Source organism: Pelobates fuscus, chromosome 7 (assembly GCF_036172605.1).
Source record: "Pelobates fuscus isolate aPelFus1 chromosome 7, aPelFus1.pri, whole genome shotgun sequence".
NCBI lineage: Eukaryota > Metazoa > Chordata > Amphibia > Anura > Pelobatidae > Pelobates > Pelobates fuscus.
Window position 1 is genome coordinate 23,518,009 of NC_086323.1, and position 25,426 is coordinate 23,543,434.

General features: G+C 42.3%; 1 protein-coding gene across 1 annotated transcript in view; it reads right to left on the reverse strand.

Moving 5' to 3' along the window:
* AGBL4 (AGBL carboxypeptidase 4) overlaps positions 1–25,426 on the reverse strand; it is a 1,519,087-nt gene that overhangs the window by 474,793 nt on the left and 1,018,868 nt on the right. The window lies entirely within an intron of this gene.

The following is a 25,426-nucleotide window of genomic DNA, read 5'->3' on the forward strand; positions in this document are numbered from 1 at the left end:
AACACATTATTATTATTATTATTATTATTATTATTACATAGTACTATAAACACATTATTATTATTATTATTATGAATTTTACATAGTACTATAAACACTTTATTTTTATTATTATTATTATTATTACATAGTACTATAAACACATTATTATTATTATTATTATTATTATTATTATTATTATTATTATTATTTAGCACATTATATACTGTGTCAGCCTGGGATACAGGGGCTGAGACTGTGAGCTGTGTGAACACACTTTATTATTATTATTATTATTATTATTATTATATAGTACTATAAACACATTATTATTATTATTATTATTATTACATAGTACTATAAACACATTATTATTATTATTATTATTATTATATAGAACATTATATACTGTGTCAGCCTGGGATACAGGGGCTGAGACAGGGAGCTGTATGAACACACTTTTTTATTATTATTATTATTATTATTATATAATACATTATAGACTGTGTGCTGGCCATCTCCTATACTATAAACACACATTATTATTATTATATAATACATTTCTACATATATACAAAACAGCATACACATAGCACTCCCAAGACTTGTTCAAACTTAAAAACAAACAAACAAAAAAAACAACGTTTAAGTTTCTAAGGCAAAACACAAATGTACTGACCCCCCTCGAGCTGTTCTGTGAATGCCAAGAGCTGGCGAGCTCAAACTAACATCCTAGACGGGCAACCGTTGAAGGATAGATTCAATGCTTTCCTATGGGGAAGGCCTAATGCACGCTAATTTCACATGTACCATAGAAGAGGTGGAACCCGGACCTGCTCTGGGTAAGTGTAAAATGAGTGTTTTACCCTCTATATGCTGCGGGGGGGGAGGGGGGGTCACAGCTGCCTAAAATGCATCCAAACATTCAGTATCTCCTCCCTCTGCATGCAGACACTGAACTTTCCTCATAGAGATTCATTGATTCAATTCATCTCTATGAGGAGATGCTGATTGGCCAGGGCTGTGTTTGAATCATGACCTATTGCGCATGCGCGGCCTATAGGGAATTTAGCGACGCTGGAGGTCCTCACATAGCAGGAGAACGTCCAGCGACGCTATAGCACAGAAAATCTGTGCTATGAACCAGGAAGTGCAATCTAGTGGCTGTCTAGTAGACAGCCACTAGAGGAGGAGAGAATGGTAGAGTATGTGTATAGTGGCGCTTATAAAAGTAGTACAGAAAAAGTCAAATCGGTGGAGCTGCTACCACCACTGTGCCGTCCTCTCACAACCCGGCACTTGCAAGTTTAGATAGATAAACTGAGTGATATACAAAAACCAATCCCAGTGTAAGGTGGAGCGCTTAGAATAATATATAACTTACCCCCCCTTGGAACTCTCAGTAACCTAAGGGGGGAATAGAAAACCAATAGTGTAGAATGTTATGTGAAGGATAGAGTTAAATGGCTTGATAAGGGTTCACTCACGTGGTTCTGAGCCTAAAGGGACAGGCTCAGATCACTCTGGTAGACGTGTATATAAGGAAACACGGATCCTTTAGATATGGATGACTTTGATTCACTTTCTAGAGAAATGACAAATGCCAGCTTCTAGTGTAGTAATTTTAAGGTACCAATTTATATAGGTGAATAAATGGAACTGCTCACCTTTTCTAGAGCCTAGAACTTGGCTCTAAGTTTGCACAGCACTTGTGTCTTTAAGAGGACACATACCCTTCTTTAGATGTAGCAGGAACTTGGAATGTCGAATGCAGAATTCCACAGGTCAAATTGAAGTAAAAAAAAAAAAAAGGATTTATTCAATATAAAATACACAATAAAAACAATAAATGGTAATAAATAATAAAAGTCAAATCCTGTGGCTGGTTCCGAGACGCGTTTCGCCTTGATGGCTTTTTCAATCGGGAGGAGGAGTTAACCCTGCAATGTAAATATTGCAGTTTATAAAAACTGCAATATTTACAGTTGCAGGGTTAAGGGTAGTGGGAGTTGGCACCCACACCACTCCAATGGGCAGAAGTGGTCTGGGTGCCTGGAGTGTCCCTTTAATATAAATAAAGGCAAATGGCAAAGAGAGGAGTGTAATCATTAAGATACAAGTAGTGTATACATAATGGAAAAATAACATGACAGAGCCACTTAAAGGGACACTATAGTCACCAGAACAACTACAGCTTATTGTATTTGTTCTGGTGAGTAAAATCATTACATTCAGGCTTTTTGCTGTAAACACTGTTAAGTGTTTATGAGGCTTTAACATTAGTGATGTCCCGAACAGTTCGCCGGGAACCGTTCGCTGGCGAACATAGCATGTTCGCGGTTGCGAACACACGCGATGTTTCGGTCCGCCCCCTATTCGTCATCATTGAGTAAACTTTGACCCTGTACCTCACAGTCAGCAGACACATTCCAGCCAATCAGCAGCAGACCCTCCCTCCCAGACCCTCCCACCTCCATGCCGAATAGGGGGCGGATTGAACTACGCGCGTGTTCGCAACTGCAAACACGCTATGTTCGCCGGCGAACGGTTCCCGGCGAACTGTTCGGGACATCATTATTTAACATATATTAGATATTTCTATTTTGGGGAAGTTCCAGACTTCCTCTAAAATATGAGAATAACACATACTGCATTTTAATTTCTTTGCTAATTTCTGTTGCAGAGTCCAGCGGCTTCAGAGCTACTCTACAGCTTTAGCAATACAAACCTGTATTCCTAAAGTTATACTGTCCCAGTCCCTAGTTGTATTCAAGGACCCCCCCTTTTACCGAAAAAAATTAAAGTGACTGTCATCCGTCCCACCCTAAAAGAGAGAAAACCTTTATAAAATGCTCATAAAGACTTTGTTAGAATTTCATTGAAAAGAAGAAAAAAGCCAGAGTAGGGACTGTGTTATTTTATGTATTTTTCCTACGCTTGGCCTTCAGCCATGACTAGTGACGGCTGAGGGGGAAAAGGCTCTTTCTATGGAGGAACTCTCGCGAATGTGCATCGCTGACGTCAGCCCCTGGACAGCTTCAGGGAAATAAAAACTACCTTCCTTTGCTCTCTTGCTGCCACCAAAATGTAAGCGGAGCAGTTTCCATTTTGGGTCCTTGCATATTTTGGTAACAGAGCTTTATAAAAAAAAAAAGTATTACCTGAGACGCCATTGGTGTTGCCGACATCTCTGACATTATTGAAGAGCTATAGCAATGGCCAGCTCAATGCTTCTAATAGAAGACATGATGTGCATGCGCGATGAGCCTCATGCAAGCATCCAAGCTTCCCCATTAGAAAGCATTGAATTCAGTGCTTTCCTACGAGCTTCTATGTCACATGACCGCGTTTTACTCTGTCAGGGCCCTTGAAGTGCCTCTATTGGCTGTCGGTATAATAGATGGATTTAACCTTGCAATATAAACATTGTAATTTCTAAAAAAAAACTGCAATATTCTACATCACAGGGTTAAAAAGACATAGCCCCTGCACCAACACCACTTCATTAAGATGTTCTAAAGAAGGATATCATGGCACTAGAAAAAGTGCAGAGGCGGGCTACAAAATTAATAAAAGGAATGGAACATATCAGCTATGAAGAAAGGTTAACAAATTTAAACCTATTTAGTTTAGAAAAACGTCGCCTGAGAGGGGATATGATAACATTATACAAATATATTCGGGGCCAATACAAACCATTGTGTGGAAATCTATTCACAAACCGGACTTTACATAGGACACGAGGCCATGCGTTTAGACTGGAAGAAAGAAGATTTCGTCTAAGGCAAAGGAAAGGTTTTTTTACTGTAAGAACAATCAGGATGTGGAATTCTCTGCCTGAAGAAGTGGTTTTATCAGAGTCCATACAGATGTTCAAACAGCTACTAGATGCATACTTGCAAAGACAGAATATTCAAGGATATAATCTTTCAATGTAGGGTAATAACTGCTTGATTCAAGGATAAATCTGACTGCCATTCTGGGGTCAAGAAGGAATTTTTTGTCCTAGCTTGTTGCAAAATTGTGCTTCAAACTGGGTTTTTTTCTTTTTTTTTTTTTTTTTTTTTTTTCTTTTCTTTTGGATCAACAGCAAAAAACAGGTGTGAGGAAGGCTGAACTTGATGGACGCAAGTCTCTTTTCAGCTATCTAACTATGTAATGGAATGGGTGGCTTTAGTGTCTATTTGAGAATTGTGTAGCGTGCGGTATGTTGGCATCCTTCACTCAGTATAGTTACTAACAGTTCCGTATGATGTGCTCTCATATTTAATCTTTTATTATTCAGCCCACATGATATTTACAGCAGGATGCATTTTTCATGTGAGCCCCAGATTAAATTGACGATCCGCACATAATACATATAGATGGGTATTGAAAAGATATGCGTTCGGGTACAAGTTTATTACATATTTTATTCATAAACTGCTCACTGTACTGTATATTGGACATATTAGAAAATATCACAGATTCACTACATCATCGGCTAAATATACATACATATATGTATGTCACCAATGGAAATGTCAAGCTTCACCAAACATTATTCCTAATAAATCTGATGTTTGAAAAAATGGAAGTCTCAGCTCTCTGCAAATACAGGCTTAGTATTCAGCCATCAACACTTTATAAACTCACTTGTTATGTCGAAACGTTGCCTACTCTTGTTAACGGCGGAACAAACCACAGTTATACCTGTATTTGCAGAGTGCTTAGGTTTTTTGTTTTATTATTTCAATTAGCGATACATTGTGGGCATTGGAACAAAGACTTTACCTGCGGTACAGGCACCATAGATTGGCATTTCTCATTTAAGTGCAGTACATACATTGTTATTATTCTCAAAGGGTTAGTCACTAAAGTGAGGATTCATAGTGGATTAATAGTACATTTTTAAATTTAAGGCCAGAGTGGCCAAACTAAAAGCATAGCTGGCTTAGAGATTTTGTCCAGTTCTAAGTTTTGATTATTGAGTCAGTGTGTGCGCGCAATATATAGATAGAGAGAGTAGATAACCTGCGCTCGATGGCCCAACTTTACCTTCCTTGTACAGTTTATAGTCCGGTCACTATAAACAATACGACAAGAACTGGCACATCCGGGTCTTTTTAATAATAATTAATCTGGTTCCTGGTTGGTCGAGAGCCTATCACAGAAAGATAGAGAACTCCTCTGGAAATCCTGGGCCCGCACATCTCTCACTTTGCTAGTTATCTGCTAAGATTACTCTGCAGCTATGCTTGGTTTCCTTTCGTAGAATTTTGGACGTTCGGGATTTTGATGTGGACGATTTTTCCTTCTCTTGTTTTTCATGAAGAACCAGCACTTTGTATGGCTGAATGTCTTTGCTGTTACGTAGACAGGACAGAGCAGCTTCATTCTTCTAGGTCAGGTCAATTTCTCATTTCATACCTGAAGCCTTACAACCTGGTTCAGGTTATGACCTTGGCTTGCTGGGTGTCTTGGTTATTGTCTCCTGCATCTTTTGTTTTTGGAGTCCAATCGATTACAGGTGAGGTCGGTGTAGTCTCGTCTTCACAGGGGATTCATTGCATGATATTATGCACTCTGTGGTTGGGTCGCGAGAGAATACTTTTTCAATGTTTTTATTTTTGCCCCTCTGTTCATGCCTCACTCTCATTGCTTACGCAGTGTTAAAAATGCAAAATATGAATCCTCCTGTCATGTGGTGAAATTGTAGACTATTCTAGCTTTCGTGAAGAAATAATCAGAATTTTAATAATGACAGGAGGCGAATATTTTCCTTCCTCTTTTTCTGTTTTTCCGCATATTTTACATTGCCATTTTATATCAGATTTTCATTACGGATCGTACTTTATTTAACTACACCATTTGCACGATATTAGATGTTCTGTTATGAAAATGGCATATGACATTACTAGATTACAGCTTTTACCGTTTTCCTTTCTTCTCTTGCAGTGTAACGTGCTAGTTTATCACGTCTCGTTTCGTTTGTGGATTTCGAGTTGAAGTTGTCGATTGGTTGTTTGCTTTATTGTTGGTTTGCTTCTATGGAGGTGCAGTAAAGAGAGAATGCAAAATATTTGCCTCCTGTCATTAATAAAAATTAAGATTATTTCTTCATGAAAGCTAGAATAATCTACAGTTATGATTCGTTTTGCCAAATGATATAGTATGTTATATTATGTCCAAGTTGAATGGTTACATGCCTTTTAATATAATAATGTTGGTTGCATGGCAACCATTATATTCAGAAAGCTAGCTTTCACTGACCGCAAATTACAGTAAAAAGATGGACAATATAATTGACAGCATGAGACTAATGTAGTGTTTAGTGATGTTTTGTCCACATGTCATTTGGAATCACAGAAAACAGACAATATTGTAAAATAGAAAGCGAACACAGTTACCTTGGCAACGTTTACCATATACCAGTGTGTTTTTCTATAGCAGAAGCGTGATAAAATATAAACCAATTTATTAAATCCAGTGTGAGACTCTAGAACAGGTGTAGGCAACCTTCTGCACCCTAGATGTGGACTACATCCCACATAATGCTCTTACACCCATAATGCTGGCAAAGCATCATGGGAGGTGTGGTCCAAAACATCTGGAGTGCCAAAGGTTGCCTATGCCTGCTTTAGAATATAGGTATCTAGCTGGTAACTTACTTTTTTTTGTAAATTGCATTCTCACTGATGCTCAGTGTATTACAGTGAATTGACAAGAGAAAAAATGCACAATTTAAGACGAAATATGTGAGTTGGAGAAAAACTGTCTGCCAGCTTGTCTTAATGGGCTTATTTACTTAAAATTAAAAATGTTGGGTATTTTAGCCTACATTTTGAAATTGGTTTTAGTATCAGGTAATGAAACCTCAAAGTGTTTCAAATTTCCTTGTTGAATGACCACAATTTAACTCTCCAATACTTACAAAGTGTTTTCCTAAAATGCTAATTCTCAAGGTGAAGTTAATTTCAAATTTAAGATAAAAATAGTCAAGCTGTAAAAAATTCTCTACAATTTATGCCATATATGCTTTCTCTTCAGCTACTCTGGCCTGAAATTTGAAATCACTTTCAATTCTCACCTTAGTAAATAACCGTGTTAGCAAAGTTTGCTTATTTTCACAAAGGAAACACGTGCTTTTAATGCATACTGCATTTGTTCTTTCGGCCCTTCTATGATGCAAATGTTAAAGAGTGTAATGCTTCAATTAGAAGTAATCTTTGACGGTGTCTTCATATAGATAAAATAAAGTGTAAATCTTCCAGTGTCTGGCCATCCACAACTTAATAGTATAAAACATATAACACATTAAACGGTCAGTCTAAGCACTTTCTATACAACTAAACAAAAAAGTGGAAAACACCCAGAATACGTAAAATAAGTATAAAATAGAACAACCTGAATTCAGGTGAAATATCCGTGGATATGGTCTGTATAGAAAAATCAGACAGCTAACATAGCGTAAAATAGTATAAAGAAAATTATATAAATAAGTGTAAATATGGGTACACTCACAAACGAACGTGAAATCAGGCTTGTCACCCTCTCAGGGGTAATATGATGAATATGAGCTTGTATGTCTTCCAGTAAGGTATATGGAAATAAAGGAAATCAGATATAGTGAAGTTTGTTATAATGATACAAAATCACATTTATTGGTTGCACTTACACATAGAAGATATAAGTAGCGTGTCTCCATATAATCATGGAACTCCTGAGTGATGGTATTAGGCATCCACAGTGGGAATCCAGGAGCAATAGTATAGAGGCAGCCAAAACCAAATAGACAATAAAATACAAATAAAACTTGAAATAAAATACACAAGGAATAAATCCAACGCGTTTCGTCCGGTAAGGTGCTGGACTTCTTCAGGGATATCTCTGTGTTCATCCTTGTGGGTATATATACTGTAGATAATCTCCATTAATCCGGAACACTTGATGTGTAGCGTGCGTTTCATTCGTGGAACGCATAAACGGCACGGAAATGTCCGAGATTTTAAAAAATAGTTCCGGGTTGTAAGACGCATGCGCGTGACAGGGGTTAAGGGGTTAAGCTATTAGCTCAGCGTACCTAGTTATATCAGAATGTGTTTTTAATCCTTAGATGTAAAAATAAATCTACTGGCTAATCTACAGGCAAATGGATATGGCAAAGCAAGGTAAAGTACTGTGACAACCTACCACATTAATTAAACAAGTAGACCCTGTTGACGTGATCCACTTCTTTTAACCCCATAAGGACCAAACTTCTGGAATAAAAGGGAATCATGACATGTCACACATGTCATGTGTCCTTAAGGGGTTAAAGAATCACTCCACACCCATAAAACAAGCTGAAGTGCTTTATGGGTGGGGATTATCTCATACTAATGACAGTTAATAAAAGTGCAGATTTACAATTAATTAACCCTCCCCCCTCCCCCCCCCATCAATCAAACAAGCAGCCAGAGGGTTTTATTTCTGCTTCCATTAGCTCATTACTTGGGCCTGCCTCCTTCCTTAATTCTTCAGACCAGCGTCCAGACGTCAAATCAGTATGTTGATCTCACACGAGATGATGCATGCGCACATAGCAGCAGGCACGCGTGTGCACGTAGGCAGCCCTTTCAGAGGCTTCCCATTGAGAAGAACTGCAGCTTTTGCAAACTGTTTTAAGATATAACCCCGATGGATACATGCATGAAAATGTATTAAATTGACTGTATCTACTAAACAGTGATTTCTCCTCTTTATTTTTTTTTAATACGGGCAATTGAGTGTTCCTTTAATTTCATCATTGAATAAAGTGTAAAATCAGCAGGTTCAGTAGCACACAGGTACTGGTAGGGTTAAAACAGTGAGTCGCAAACTGTACACCTTCCGCCCAATGAAATGGCAGTGGGAAATAGAAAACGCAATTAATCCTTAATTGAGCATATATCTCAGAAAGATGTTCATCTCATTTGCTTCTGTTGCCAACATATTCTCGCTCACTCTAATTATTTCTCAAACCCACTCAATATTATGCTATTTAATTTTAGTGTGGTGTAAATCCACCTAATCGCTTATTATCCACTTCTTATTGTGAAATGCTTTGTCATATTGATTAAAAACACCTTTAGTAGCTGAAAAAGGTAACCGATATAAACTCTGCCTTGCAATGAATTGTGCACTGGCTTACTGATGCTTCATTTAAAGTGGCTCTGCCGTCAGTAATAGTTTGTGTATCATCATTCAGCAGGTTGAAAACTGTCTATATCTTGTGTTCGCCATTTTTCATTCTGCAGACCAATTTATTTATTTATTTTTTTTAAATACTTTTTTCCCCCCACAGCTAACCGTGGGCATTTTGGACGTAATCCATTTACGCCCCTTTCCTCCCAGTGTAAAGCTATGAGCTGTTCAGACTGTGATTGGCTGTTGACATCAATAAATGTAACTGATACCTATTTACGTGGCTTCTAAAGTATCTCTTTCTCTCTAAATAGTTGTTGGGATGGGATAAAGCAGAAGCTATGTGCATGGTTGATGATTTTTATATAAATAAAGGATAAAAGACACAGCATCCCTTTAAAATACCAGGAACCAAAAAAGGCTTATACTGTATTATTTTAGCCTGTCTTCTGCTTAGGTTCTCCACATAGTTTAGGTTCCTCATGTCATTACCTCTTCACCAAAACTTTCCCCGTTACTTCTTAACCTGGTCCCTCACTCATCTCGCACAGCTCAACCTACATGAACATATCACCATTAATAATTGATCCCCCAGCAGGGTAGGGTCCAACCAGGCTTATGTGTTTATCCCAATGCAATAGTTCCATACAGGTTAAAATTATTTCCAGAATATGACCAAACCGGGTCAATCTCTTCTACAATACACACAATTTTCTTTATCAACGCAACCTTCTGGTCTCTTTAGGTCTCTGACCAAGGGTTCCTCTTGACTTCTTGCTTGACATCAAACTAGCTGTGTCTGTAGTCTATACTTCACTTACTGTGTCCTCATTGTCTTGTATGTTTCCCATACTCATTGCATTGCTTCTAGATTCTATCTGCATTGTACAGAATACTGATTGTTACGAAGTAATCCTTATATTGGCAGAATCGTGGATACAATTCTCTTACTTCACAACTGTATTTTCTCTGCACAACCTTTAGTCTCGATATACAATTCCTCTCTGGATTTTAAGCTCTCGGGCAGGGTTCTCTTTTGTATCAATGTAAATATTTATCCCGTTTGTATAATTACCAAGGTTATTTTTTCATAAATTATAAATCTCTCTGGATATGAGAGAAACACTTTTCAGTATTTCATAAAGATATATTCTTTATTGAAACACTGATTAAATAGTCAAGATATTGAATACTTCGTCTTATGGTAATGCATGAGGTTGACAAAATGAGGAGATATGCCGTAAATGTGTCCAAGCCCAGCAACTGTATCAAATTCCGGCTGTGGGATTCAGCTTCTGTCTTGCGAGATCCTTCATAGACTTCAGTGTTGTACTCTGTCTCATGTGGGAGAGTACAAGTCTGATGTGGCTCCTGGCAACTTAAAGGGAAACTCCAGTGCCAGGAAAACGATCAGTTTTCCTGGCACTGGAGGGTCCCTCTCCCTCCCAGCCCCCAATCCCCGGTTACTGAAGGGGTGAAAACCCCTTCAGTGACTTACCTGAGGCAGCGGCGATGTCCCTCGTCGTTGTCTCCGCCTCCGCGATGCTCCTCCTCTTCATTGCGTCGGCCGGTGGGCGAGACTGATCTCGCCCACCGGCCGAGGGGACCTAATGCTAATGCGCGGCAATGCCGCGCATGCGCATTACGTCTCCCCATAGGAAAGCATTGAAAAATCATTTCAATGCTTTCCTATGGGGTTTTGAGCGACGCTGGAGGTCCTCACACAGCGTGAGGACGTCCAGCGACGCTCTAGCACAGGTCTCCTGTGCTAGAACCCAGGAAGTGACCTCTAGTGGCTGTCTAATAGACAGCTACTAGAGATGGAGTTAACCCTGCAATGTATTTATTGCAGTTTATAAAAAACTGCAATAATTACACTTGCAGGGTTAAGAGTAGTGGGAGTTGGCACCCAGACCACTCCAATGAGCAGAAGTGGTCTGGGTGTCTAGAGTGTCCCTTTAAGCAACAGGAGTCGAAGAGGACAACAGTGTGAAGATGGCAGCAGCTTGAGGGATAGTCTGAGGTAGAAATTGGAGCTTTTATAAACAGGGCCGGTGCAAGGATTTTTGCCGCCCTAGGCAAAAACAATTTTGCCCCCCCCCCCCCCCATATGTCCTGCCCACCATGTGACATCACAATGCCCCGCCCATATGCTCTGCCATATGGGCCAACGCCAGTCTTCACAAAGTGTCTTTTATCTGAAAAGACAGTGTGTTTACATTAAAAAGCCTACAGGCACAGGCTATAGACACCAGAACCACTACATTATGCTGTAGTGCTTCTGGTGACTATAGTATCCATTTAATGTGAGGTAAATTAGAGATTAGTGCCACTAATAATATATTGGATTGCCTACTTACCACCAGATGAGGACAAGAGGCTGATGATGGGCTCAGTCTGGCTCCACAGGTCTGGTGTAGAAGAGGCTCTCTGGAGACTGTTTTTAACAGTGCTCACAACAATTAACGAACAGGAAGCAGCTCCATTTTTTAGGGCCCCTTACACAGCTCAAGGTCTGGGCCCCCAGGGGGCATACGCCTACAATGCCCACCCATAAATCCACCTACATGACCCATCCATGAGTTGGGGATTTTTTATGTGTGCAATTTGTGTAAGGGATGTAGTGTGTTTATATGGGATGTAGTGTGTGTTTGCGTGTAAGGAATGCATTGTATGTTTCTGTGTGTAAGGGGTGCAAGGTTTGTTTCTGTGTATGTAATTGAATGCAGTGTGTGTCTGTAAGGGGTGCATTAATTATGTAAGAGAACGTAAGGGATGTATTGTGTGTGAGTAGGAATGCATTGTATGTTTCTGTGTGTGTGTGTGTCACTTAGTGCTCTCCCTTGGCCCCCTGTCCCTCTGCAGTGCCCCCTTGGTGGTCTTCTCACTCCCCTCTCCCCCCTTAGTGGCCCTCCCTCTCCCAAACCCCTTAGTGGTCCTCCCTCTCTCAAACCCCTTAGTAGACCTTCCCCTACTCCCACCACCCCCTTAGTGGTAATCTCCCCCCCCCCCCCCCTTAGTGGTCCTTACCCTCCTTCCCTCTCCTTAGTAGTCCTCCCTCCTTACCCCCCTGTGGTGGTCCTTCCCCCCCTTAGTGGTCCTCCCAAACACCTAGTGGACCTCCCCTCCTCCTCCCTCAGTGGTCCTTACCTTCCCACCCCCGTTCCCCTTGTGTTCCTTCACCCCCTCCCCCAGTGGTCCTGACTCACCCCTCCCCTAGTGGTCCTTACCCTCCCCTCCCCTAGTGGTCCTTCCTCCCTCCTCCCCTCCCGTAGTAGTCCTTACCCTCCCTCCCCTCCCCTAGTGGTCCTTCCTCCCCCTCCTCTAGTGGTCCTTACTCTCCCCTCCCCTAGTGGTCCTTACCCCCCCCCAGTGGTTCTTACCCCCCTGGTCCTTACCCACCCCCAGGGGTCCTTATCCACCCCCCTCTCCCTCCCTCCCCTAGTGGTCCTTACCCTCCCTCCCCTCCGCTAGTGGTCCTTACCGCCCCCTCATGGTCCTTACCCCCCCAGTGGTCCTTACCACCCCAGTGGTCCTTATCCACCCCCTCCCTCCCCTAGTGGTCCTTATCCCCCCCTCACCCTCCCTCCCCTAGTTGTCCTTATCCTCCCTCCCCTCCCCTAGTGGTCCTTACCCCCTCATGATCCTTACCCCCCCCAGTGGTCCTTACCCCCCCTGCTCCTTATCCCCCCCTCTCCCTCCCTCCCCTAGTGGTCCTTATCCTCCCTCCCCTCCCCTAGTGGTCCTTTCCCCCCCTCATGGTCCTTACCCCCCCCCCAGTGGTCCTTACCCCCCTGGTCCTTAGCCCCCCCCTGGTCCTTACCCACCCCCAGTGGTCCTTATCCCCCCCTCTCCTAGTGGTCCGTTATTCCCCCCCCGCCCCTCCCCTCCCCTAGTGGGCCGTTATTCCCCCCCTCCCCTAGTGGTCCGTTATTCCCCCCTCCCATAGTGGCCCGTTATCCCCCCCCACCCCCCCTCCCATAGTGGTCGGTTATTCCCCCCCCTCCCCTAGTGGTCCGTTATTCCCCCCCACCCCCCCTCCCCTAGTGGTCCGTTATTCCCCCCACCCCCCCTCCCCTAGTGGTCCGTTATTCCCCCCCCACCCCCCTAGTGGTCCGTTATTCCCCCTCCCTCGTGGTCCGTTATTCCCCCCCCCCACCCATAGTGGTCCGTTATTCCCCCCCCACCCCCTCCCATAATGGTCCTTACCCTCCCCTCCTGCCCATGTAGCGTGGCCGGGCGGCGCGGAACCAGGGACAGGAACCTCTGTTTCCTGTACCCGGCCGCCGCCGGACTGACAGGAAGTGCTCACTCAGTGAGCGCTTCCCTTCAGTCCGCCGGCGGCCGGGTACAGGAAACAGAGGTTCCTGTCCCTGGTTCCGCGCCGCCCGGCCACGCTACATGGAGAGAGCGGCAGGAGGGAGCGCTCTGCGCTTCCCTCCTGCCGGTCACTGAAACCTGGCTGCCCTCCATGCAGCAGTGCTGCGCCGCCTGGGGCTTGTTAAAGCGCCCAGGCGGCGCAGCATGAGGAGGCGCACCGGGGACAGGGATCCGGCGCCCCCTGATAAGTTGCGCCCTAGGCGGCTGCCTAGGTCGCCTTACAGGTGGCGCCGGCCCTGTTTATAAATTAACATTGTTACACCTCCCATTTGTCAACCAGACACCAATCCTGTTACTTCCTGGCTGGTTAGCTCAGCATAGCTAAACTCAAGAGGCAGCATTTGCCCACAGCTCCCGTCTTGCAAAGTCTTCTCATTGAGCTGCATTGGGAAGTCTGTGATTGGATAATAACAGAAAGTCTGGGTGGGGTTAGAAGGGAGGATGGGGCTTGCAAAGGCTGAAGACAACAGATCTGCAGCTTTTGCAATCTGTATTTAGATGTACCCCAATGAAAAAATGCATAGTAAAATACATGCACATTTTTATTAGAGTTATATCTACTAAAAAAAGTGATTGTTTTTTTAATTTTTTTGCATTTGGGCAATAAAGCATAAAGAAAGCACTACAGGTAAGACACCAATGTTAAACAAATAATAAAGAAAATACCTTTTCCATGTTACTGGACCGGCGGCCTTGTGAAAATGAAATTTTAAAGTTTATAGAAGAATTTCTCAGTGGCAGTGAACTAAGCAGTACATATTTTACAGTATTACTACACAAATCATTGTATGTCTGTTTTGTGGTTACACATCTTATAGTAATATTTTAATTTCCGTAGTGTTTAAATTTAGTCGCCTAAATCACCCTGTTTTCTTCAGTTCCCCATTCACAGACGGCCTAAACACCTTCAATACGATTCACTGCCAGGCACGAATATAAAAAGATCACATGAAATCGAGTACCCGCAGCTATCTGCACCTTGTAATAACCTCACTACAAGGTGTTAACATGGAAAGAATAGCCTTCAGTTTTTTGTTTTTTTTTTAATTCTTTATTTTTGTTTGTGCAGGGAGTAACAAAACGTTGGTCAATGCCACAACAGCATATTCAACAGATATAAACACAGTAGTTGTACATTTGTGGTTTGAGAATATCGGCACATTTTTTAAGTGTTATGTTTTAAACAAGCTATGTGCAGTAGATTATACATGCTTTAAGTAGTTAAGTTGTGAGATCGTAGCAGAGATTTCAACAGAAGACAACAGTATGATTAGTTATACATTGAGAGGCATCAATGCGAGGAACAGGTTTAATATACTAGGCGGTTAGCATTATACCCAGTTTATACATGTTGGGATTTACGTTGGGTAGGGTGCCCGTCAGGAGACGCTGTCTAGGCGTTGGCAGACAGTGAGCGACCATATGCCAGAAAAACATATAAAGTTAAGCCGTGTTTCTATGGTGGGTACATATTTGATGCTATCAGCAAGATTACATTATTTGAAATAAACAGGACCTCTGTGGCAAGCTCCCTGTAACTGCATCCCTTCCACTCACACATTACCTTTTATGCAGGAGATACCAAATCATAAAATAATATAAGATAACAATATAAATCAGAGGAAGTTGGCAGCTTTAGGGCTGTATGCCTATCTGGTGTGCTGCACCATTTGTTAAGACTAATTACAAAGCCTGATGGGTAATGTTTAAGATGTGAATCTGGCAGGAGCAAAAAAAAAAAAAAAGAGAAAACAAAATTCTAACTTAACACATGCTAGCTGGGGCTGCATCAGAAAGAGGAATAGCAATACACATCCCTAAAAATATGGTACAGAAATGTAAGTCCTTAACTGAAGGGCAGGATGTGCTAAAGTCCCATGGTAGCCATGTAACAATAACCCAGATGATGGTTGATTACTGAGAGGGGGGACCTGAGTCTTGGTTATCCCTCGCCAGTTCTGGGTAGGTCATAGCCCCATGATGTAGTCAGTGTCCAAAAGAGGTGGTTGCTATCTGGTGTAAAGTAAACATGTAGTAGGCTTATTCGATTCGGCTTACTGATTAATTGCTTAAAGTAGTGCTTGGCTACGTGAGTACAAGTGTACTCGCTAATGTTAGATGGCCTCAGTCTGAAGTTCCTGCCATAAGATTCTATATGGTTAAACATACTAGGGGCTGGGTGCGTCTAGCCTGACAGTAAAGTGCTCAACATAGCATTAAGGCACGAGTAGATTCAGATTAATGATAAGTGAGCGAGTGAGTTGCAGGTGTGACCCCCTGAGATCCCCTGCATGTGCTAAAATTAAGAATCTAGAACAAAATAAAGAGTAATCAAAAATTATACTTGTAAGAGTCCAATAGCGGCATATGGAGATCATGTGGCATAGGGTACTTTGCCCGGCAGTGTGCCGCAGTCACTATAGAGTCAGCCTATGCCCCGTCGGGGCTGAGTTCTTTCTCTCAGTACTGTTCGTCTCATCTCCTGCCGCCCCTCTGTGGAACGGAAATGTTAAGGTGTGAGGTTCCCGAGTGGGTATGTGGGCCGTTCGGCGGGCAGGGTGCAGACTCATACGAGTGTCTCTTCGGTCGGTGCATTCTCAGGATGTTGCTTTGTAGGCATGGGTGATCTGTCTGTTGACGTAGGACCTCTGGGGTGCCGCTTTTTCAATATTGCTCTGTGTGCTGCACTAGTCCCGGGTGTATGCTGGAGCTTTGTTTGTAGACGAGGCGGTTTGGGGCGTCTTGCTATGGGTGACTCTTTGACTTTGCTTACTGTGTGTAGCCTGCACCCATTCTTAATGTTGTGCCAGGCCCCCGCCATTGAAGTGAGTCGTCTCACTTGCCTGCTCGGCTTCGGGTAAGAGTGCCGTGGGTTCGCTGTGCCCTGCTCTGAGTCGTCCCACAGTGGGCACTGTGATGTGTTTCTCTGTGGGGGTGCTTGTTCTGTGGGCCATGTGAGGGCCTCTAGTTTCTCCCAGATGGAGTCGAATATATGGTCAAGTCGCAGCTTTGTAACTTTCCATGCTGTGGCTATGGATGCGGTGTGGGTGTCGTCCGCCATTTTGTAATCTGCCCTGCTCCCCTCTGGGCCCGATAAACAAATTACTTGGCTGTCGCTTATTGTGGGGATCGTGTGGGGGTGGCCCGGGATGACCCCCGCCGGGCCAGAGGGGGGGGGGGAACGTGGGTTGTGGGGCGAGATGTCCTCTGTGCCTGGCGGCAGGAGTACATACCAGAGCGGGTGTCGTTTAGTGGGCATCGTCTTGTGTGTCCCGGTTCTCCCTTTCGCCAGGAGGCCGTCTTTTTGCAGATTCAGTGACTTTTTTGGGTATTTTCCACTCTTTTAGAGCCCCAATGTGCTGGAGCCTCCGAGGTATGCGTCCTCTCGGCTCAGCGGTCAGGCCATGCCCCGGCCTTCAGTTTTTAAGGGATTTTTGTAAGATAGAATGGGCTGGTTTTTTTTTTGTTTTGTTTTTTTAGAAACTTTCTAATTGTGTGAATATCTTCTGTTTATAGAGATTTAACAGATGCACTTTCTATGTTATATTGCGTAAGATACAGTAAGCATGCTAATTATATAGACATTATAGTAAAGGTACCATACAAGTCTCGCCCTATAGCTCGTCCCGTTGGAGTAAGAAGTGAATGTTTATTCTATTTATCAACGTGTTCTGAAAAGTGACGGTTAAATTCCATCATTATTGTGACTGTATTTATTAAAGTGAACTAATTGAAGAAATTGCTCAAAAACTTAGATGTTAAAGGACCACTATAGTGCCAGGAAAACATACTCATTTTCCTGGCACTATAGTGCCCTGAGGGTGCCTCCACCCTCAGGGACCCCCTCCCGCCGGGCTCTGGAGAGAGGAAGGAGTTAAAATCTTACCTTTCTCCAGCGCCGGGTGAGGAGCTTTCCTCCTCCTCTCCTCCTTCCTCGCGACATCATCGGCTAAATGCGCATGCATTTTTTTTTTCGTCCCAAAATTTACAATGCTTTCCTGAGGACACTGGCGTCTTCTCACTGTGATTTTCACAGTGAGAAGCACGCAAGCGCCTCTAGCGGCTGTCAATGAGACAGCCACTAGAGGCTGGATTAACCCTCAGTATAAACATAGCATTTTCTCTGAAACTGCTATGTTTATAAAAAAAAAAGGGAAAACCTGGACCAGGCACCCAGACCACTTCATTAAGCTGAAGTAGTCTGGGTGCCTAGAGTGGTCCTTTAAAGTGTTGGAAACAGTTTGATACATTTAAAAAAAAAAATGTGTGCAAATTTGCCTCATATATTTCTCATCTGGAATATCTTTAAATGTTAAGAACTTCCAGTAGTTAAAGTAACGCTCCAAGTACCATAACCACTACACCACTCTATAATAGTTATATTTCTTGGAGAGCTCTTGCTCAAATCGTTTTAGAACAGTTAGGCCACTTACCTGGTGTCTGCCAGGTGCCTTCACTACTTCCAAAATAGGTTTGACTACTTGGATTGTTGGAGTGCACTCCTGACACCATAACCACTGCAACACACTGTTGTCGTTATGGTATTTGCAGTGTTCCTTTAAACTTTTGTAGTTTTTCTCTAAAAATAAATGGTATTTTTCCGTACAAGCCACCTTTAACCACCCACCGGACCAATCTTCAACATTGCGCTTTTAGCTCCAATAGCTGTACGGTATGACATAGGATTTCTTGACATGATATGGGTGTTTCAGCTCTGAGCTATGTGCCTCAGAACTCTGACGATTAAATTACAAGTCACAGAAACTCATATAAACCGCTGCTTATAGGGAAAAATGTATCAATGATACAGCAAGTGAGCATCCTGATTAGTCCATTTTTTTTTATCTGAATTTAGCTCTATACAGAAGCTGTAAAGCCTGAGGATTTGCAGCAAATACAAAGTCTTTGAAGCTTAGCTTCACTTTTTATTTTTTATTTTCATTATTTTTTTGCATATATTTTAATTCTTTATATTAAAAACAAACAAAGAATGTGTCATCTTAAGCCTGTAGTGTCCCTTTAAATATTTGTTTTGTATATTTACATGGTTTAAAATTGTGACCTTGAAACATTATTGCTAGTGTTTTCTAGAACAGAGCCATTGCTCTATATATTCATACACCTTATTCTTATACACCTTCTAATAAAATAAACAGAAGACAACCCGAGAAATGGAACCCGGCGGGAGGGGATTAAAAGGGGCAGGCAAGTGTCCCAACTGTGAGGTCCGCCCGAATTACTGGCTGGTTTAGGCTGCCTGTCTATCAAGCAAGCTGGCCCACTGACGGCAGGACTTGCTGTGAGCACTGTTTAGTAGTCTCTGTAGGATCCTAGTTGCCTGAGTGACGCGCAAGTATGTCTAATGATGTGCTCCCACTTTTTGGGGACAGTCGAGAAAGGATCGAAAAATCGTGACTGTTCTGCCAAAATTGGGATAGTTGGGAGGCATGCTAACATTAATATACTTTTAAGAACGAGCAAAGAAAATATCTACAATTCCACTATTCTAATTATATCATATATCCACATTCGTTAAAGAATTTCCAAGATTCAAAGGGGATGGACAATTCTGAGTACATCTTGTTCTACTTTCCAGTAAAACAAAGAATTTGCCGTCTTTAAATAGTCTCAGCGATTGCCTAATGAAAAAATATAAAAATGCAATATGTTACAGAAAATGGCTAAAGTTTACTCAAATAAAGTTTTTCAAATGTAACATTGATTTCCTGCCCAAGGCAAAACTTAAATTCCTTTTTTTTTTTCGTCCCAAAAGTAACCTTGTTATGAGCACATGTACTTCATAGCTAGCAGGCATATTGAATTTCTAGAGATTTATATTTTTAATTGATGTGGAAGTATCCTTTTGTCTGTAAATTACGTTAAGGAATTTAAAATGAAATTGTTTCTATTGGATAAAAATCCATTGAGCCTATTGGTTGTATACTTAATGAGAACCAGAATGACAATATAAATGACAGGGCAAATAAAAATGTTGCTCACGTATTGTTCAGCCTACCAGATCTGATTAATTATACGCAAGACTATGAAGAAAATGTAATTTCTGTATATAAAATCCTAATCAGTAATACCACTATCAGCAACAACCACGTTATATACGGTAATCAGTTAACAGAGTCACATAATTTCGGCTGAATTGTTTTGTGAATTATCCATTATGGATCCATCCTCATCTGGTACTGAACCCACAGATACCATTTACTTTTGAAAACTTCTGGATATGGTGTTGAAGATTTGAGCGAGGTTGTAGCTGCTGCAATCAATTGTTTTTTATATTCGTTATTATTTGGTATTGATAAAGTGTCAACTTATTCCCCAATGCTGTAAAATTATGGGCATACAGATAGTACAGTATATAGATCTACCATAAAAAAAGAAAAAGGACACAGTTCCTATAGTTGCATCTATTACTTTATTCATGATAACAGATTGGGGTTCCATTCATTGTTTATCATGAATGGAACTTCTTCCAAGTGCTGAAATATCTATGCCATCTATCCCATCATTATCTTCTGAGCATGTGTCTGTCAGTGAGTGTGTGTGTGACTGTCTGTGAATGTGTGTGTCTGTCAGTGAATGTCTATGAGTTAGTGTGTCTGTCAGTGAGTGTGTGTCAGTGTGTGTATCTGTCAGTGAATGTGTGTGTATGTGTGTCACTGAGTGTGTGTGTCTGTAAGTGACTGTGTGTATGTCAGTGAGTGTGTAGTTGTCAGTTTGTGTGTGTCAGAGAGTGTGTCAAATCAGTGAGGATGTGTGTATGTTAGTGTGTCTGTCAGTGAGTGTATGTGTATCTGAAAGTGTGTGCATGTCAATGAGTGGGTGTGTCAGTGTGTGTCTGTCAGTGAAAGTGTGTGTTGGTTAAACAGTGTATGTGCCAATGACTGTGTATTTGTCAGTGCATGTATCAGTAAGGGTGTGTGTCTGTCAGTCAACATGCATGTTGGTCTTAAACAGGAAGTGGTGCAGTCTTGGCAGGAAGGAGTGGGGCAAATTTAGGTTAGGGGTGCCCAAGATTCATTATGCCAAGGGAAGCACATCTAAAATACACCAGTGGCTTGGAGTGTCACTTTAAGTCATCTGTTAGATGTGACATTACTGCTCTATATCAAACACGAAAGTAACAAATTAATTAGGTGTAAGTATATATATATCTATATATACACAACCTACATTATTCTGTCTGTAACTTTGCCTTGAGATTTACTGAGCCATGTATCTATATTGCATCGTCTGATCACTCACTGTATTGGTTTTTTTTGGAAGGTCTGTGCTCCTACATTTGATTTCTCAATAATTTACAACATCCTGCTGCCAGGGGCTTCATTTGTAATTACAAGGCCATTGTGACGGTGATTTGCATGGGTGCAGTGTTAGGGACTCACCAGCAATGTTTATCAAGGTTACATCAGATCATATGATATAATGACAAGCCTGCACAGGCAGCCAGAATGCATATTTTATACCCCCCTTCTGTATGCATAGGAAAGGTAATTTTTCTCCCCAGGTCTTCTATATTAGTTGTGTTTTTTATTCATGAATCACTGTTCAGGTGGTTATATCGCCTGCAGCTTAAATTCCCTACAAATATCAAAACTGGGCACCTGAGTAAAAAATTTAATACATCCATTTTTATTCTGTTCAATATTCTCGCAAGTCTCCTGGTTGGAATAAATATTCTGACAGATGATTGCACAAAAACACACCGTGCAGACTGTGAATTGCAATGTGCACGGTTCACTTGGAAGATATTTAAGATTAGTTTTTCCGTTTAATCAAATTCAAATGTTTGATGGTACTACGCAAATTTGGTACAGAGTAAAGTGTTCTTTTATAAGCCTGGTGTGCCGGTTCATAGCAAAATGTGTCCGTGCAGATAGCCAGCTTCTGTATAATGAAATACAGAGGAGAAAATGACTTTTCTCAAACAAGTCATGTGCAAAAAAAAATAAAAAATCACACGTAACCTTTTTGTGCTATCCCGTCCTATAGTGTGCTAGCAATTAACTCGTTAAAATGTATCCTGTAACTTTTGCTGCAAATTGAATTGATAGGATGTGCGCAAATAAGCTCAGACACGTCTTCTGTACTATTAGCTGTTTTATGTAACAAGGCTTTGTACATTTTTTTTTCGTTCGACTTGTACCATTGCTTGTCGCTGTTTTTTTAATGTAGACTTTCATTTCTGTTTGTAAGGTACTGCATATTCTGATATCTCTATGGTGAAAGAATTTATATCAGTTGTAGGACAGGAAAATAAAATTTTTGGGGGCGTAATAATAATACACCTATCTTTACGACCACTGTGTTAAAGGAAAGCTTTAGTGTTAAGAATACAAAACTGTATTCCAAACAGTAAAGTGTTCCTCACACCCCTGCTTGTTCCGACCCACCACCAAATAAAGGGTTAAAAACCCTCTTTATACTCATCTTATTTTAGCACCGATGTCCCTCGGCATGGCTCTATGTCCTCCTATTCCATCATCAGCGCAAGAGGAGAACCTACCGCTCAGCAAGTGCCCGGCACACATTACTCCTTCCCCATAGGAAAGCATTGAATCAGATCTTTCTTATGTTTTATTTGACGACACTGGCGTGAGGACGTCCATCGTCATTTCATGGAGTCAAAGTCTTTCGTGACATTTACACTGTGTTTCGCACTGTTTTATTTATTTTTTAATTTTAGTTTGCTCTTTTGCAGAAGATCCAGGACAGTTACTCTTCTGGTCCTTTTTTTGATATATAACTGAGCTGGTTTTGTAAGTATGCATCACAGTTTAACTTTGATTTTTCTCACCCAAATGTAACAATTACTCATGTTTTAGATCTTCTTACAAACCTCAGACCTTAAAGGGAACTTTTTCCCTTTAAGTTTTCCAGAGGGAAATTACAATCTAACACTGTTTTGCATAATTGCTTCTATCAAAGCGTGCTTCATGATAACCGTTTTTGCATGCAGTTGCACCCCCTGTGAAATATAAAAAATACGTCTTTGATAGAAAGTTGCTACTAAAGGCCGTCATATTTTCCTAACTGACATAGGCACTGCTAGGGGGGCTTTGGGGGCTGAATTTCCGAATTGGGGGCTCTTTAACCCCGGATAGCTGGAATTGGTGTAAAGATCGTATAAAATTTAACCTGTGCTTGTTTCCAATTATACTATCATTGACATCACAGAGAGAACGAGCACCATGCTGTTCATGGGTAGAGAGGAGGGGGCATGACAAAAAAGGGAGGAATATCATGACATATTTCCACCTCTCTGCTAGTGCAGGGGTCATTGAGTTTTCTTTTGGGCTCAAGCCCCCAATGTTTTTGGAACATTATAATGCCTCTGCAAATAGCTGACATTCTTTGAGGCCATTTTGGATGATAATCTTGTGTCGTTACATATGTTGATATTGAAATTGGATCAACAACAAGTATATATTATGTTATATGTTATCACAAACAATTTCTCATTTCAAGCTAAAAAAAAAAAAATAACAGTCAAGCTAATGTGGTGGAATCTCGGTAAAAATAAATTTAGTAGGCCGAGATTACCACGTGGCATGTGTACGTGCATATGCTGACGTATCGGTCAGTTGGTTGCACGTGGCAAGATACGATCAGTAGTGTACGGAGCATGTGCAAGAATACAGGATGTAGTATTCCCCTCCTCCATTGTGCTGGACAAGCCATGCGGTCAAGCAGGAAGTTAGTTCTTGTTTGTATTGATTGGTCAAGAGAATGTGCGGGTGGAGCTTAATATGGGAGGAGTTATGTGCCTATATAAGGAGCCTGCACTATTGTCTGGGGCTCAGAACTTCTTGTATTTTGGTGACATTAGTCCCTCTGAGTCCCGATCGGTGAACCGAATAAAGAATCTCTTCCTTCCTGAAGAAACCTGTGTCCATCTCTCTGTGCTTGGCTTCCGTCAGTTTCTCCGGTATCACTAACTCAGCTGTTGCATACTAGGGAACAACATGGCTTCTTTCAGAATTCTCTTTTTTTCGTTTATACCATTCGTGTAAAACAGATGAATGCAATAGCATCTACAAAGGCACCAGACGTTAACTATGCATGTATTATTTTATATTCTACGTTTGCATTAATATTGATATTCCCAATAAAGACTTGCAGTTAACCTTTAAAATATAAAAACCATCCAAGCATACTCTGGGTCTCTAGCAAAGCAGGATTTTTTTCCTTTCTGGTGCATCGACCTTTGTAATAACATATTCCTTGTGATTTTTTTATTTTATTTCATTTTTTTTGTGCGTTGAGAGCCGTGTTTCTAAATCTTCAGTCTTCAGTGTGTGTGGTATGGTGCAGATTTAAAGCGGCACTGTCATGCCGAATCCCGTTTTTTTTTTAACCCCCCTCCCGCCCCCACTACATCCAATCGACCCCCTAGTCACCCCCAAATGCCCCTAAGCCCCCCAGATTACCTCTTTTTAATTCTTTATCTTCTGCCCCGATCTATATTCAGGGCGCCGCCATCTTTGTGTGGGTAGGTGAAGTCCCTGTGGGACACGTCATCTGCCCACACTACACAGACTGTGAGATTCCCGCACATGCCCAGTGAAACACCTGGACATGCGAACGGGAATTTCACCTATTCATTCATTCATCAGACAGACGAATGAATGAATAGAAAAATCAGATGAACAAACTAACACTGAGTATCAGTGTTCGTTTGTTCGTTCAGTTTATTACAAGGAGGGAGCTACCGGCGTGCAGCTCCCTCCTTGTAATATGTAACTATAGAAGCGGCAGGGAGCAGTGCTCCCCACCACTTCATAAGCCCCCCAGGTCCCCCCCTCACTCTATGGGGGTCAACATGACCCCCATAATAGCACAAGGGAGATTAAAATCTCCCCAATGCCCCTACTCGCTATACCGCGAGTAGGGGCATGTCCACTAAACAGTGAGCAGCCACTGTAAAAAAAAAAATGGTAACAAGTGGGGGGGGGGGGGGGAGCCAATGTCCTCCCCCCCGGCCCCCACCCCTGAGCGGTGGGTGGGGGCCCTAATAAAACAATAAGGGGGGGGCCTATTGTCCTCCCCCCCTGGCCCCCACCCCTGCGCGGTGGGTGGGGGCCCTAATAAAACAATTAGGGGGGGACCTATTGTCCTCCCCCCGGCCCCCACCCCTGCGCGGTGGGTGGGGGCCCTAATAAAACAATTGGGGGGGGACCTATTGTCCTCCCCCCCGGCCCCCACCCCTGCGCAGTGCGTGGGGGCCCTAATAAAACAATTAGGGGGGCACCTATTGTCCTCCCCCCCGGCCCCCACCCCTGCGCGGTGGGTGGGGGCCCTAATAAAACAATTAGGGGGGGGACCTATTGTCCTCCCCCCGGCCCCCACCCTGCGCGGTGGGTGGGGGCCCTAATAAAACAATTAGGGGGGGGGACCTATTGTCCTCCCCCTTGGCCCCCACTCCTGCGCGGTGGGTGGGGGCCCTAAATGAACCCCCCCCATCAAGGTGACTAGGGGTCCCAAGCCCCTAGTCACCCCCCCCCCCACCCAAAACATTCTATCCCCTACCTACCCCCCTCACCCTAAAAATAGTGAGGGGGGAATAAAATAACTAACCTGTAAAAAAAAAAAATTAACTTACCATTTGACGTCTTCTTTTTTCTAAATTCTTCTTTCTTCAGCCCCCCAAAAGGCCAAATAAAAATCCATCATACCCGTCGCACTTAAAAAAATAAATAAAAAAAAACCGAGCGCAAGCAAAAATTAATCCATCTTCACCCATGGAGGGCACGCCGCGTACTGAGCTCCGCAGGGCGGGTCAAGGCTTATAAAGCCTTGCCCCGCCCTGCAATTAGGCTTAGGACACACTGATTGGTTGGTTTAAGCCAATCAGAGTGTTCTGTGTCATTTTACACAGCGTGGGAAAATTCAAAAGAACTTTCCCACG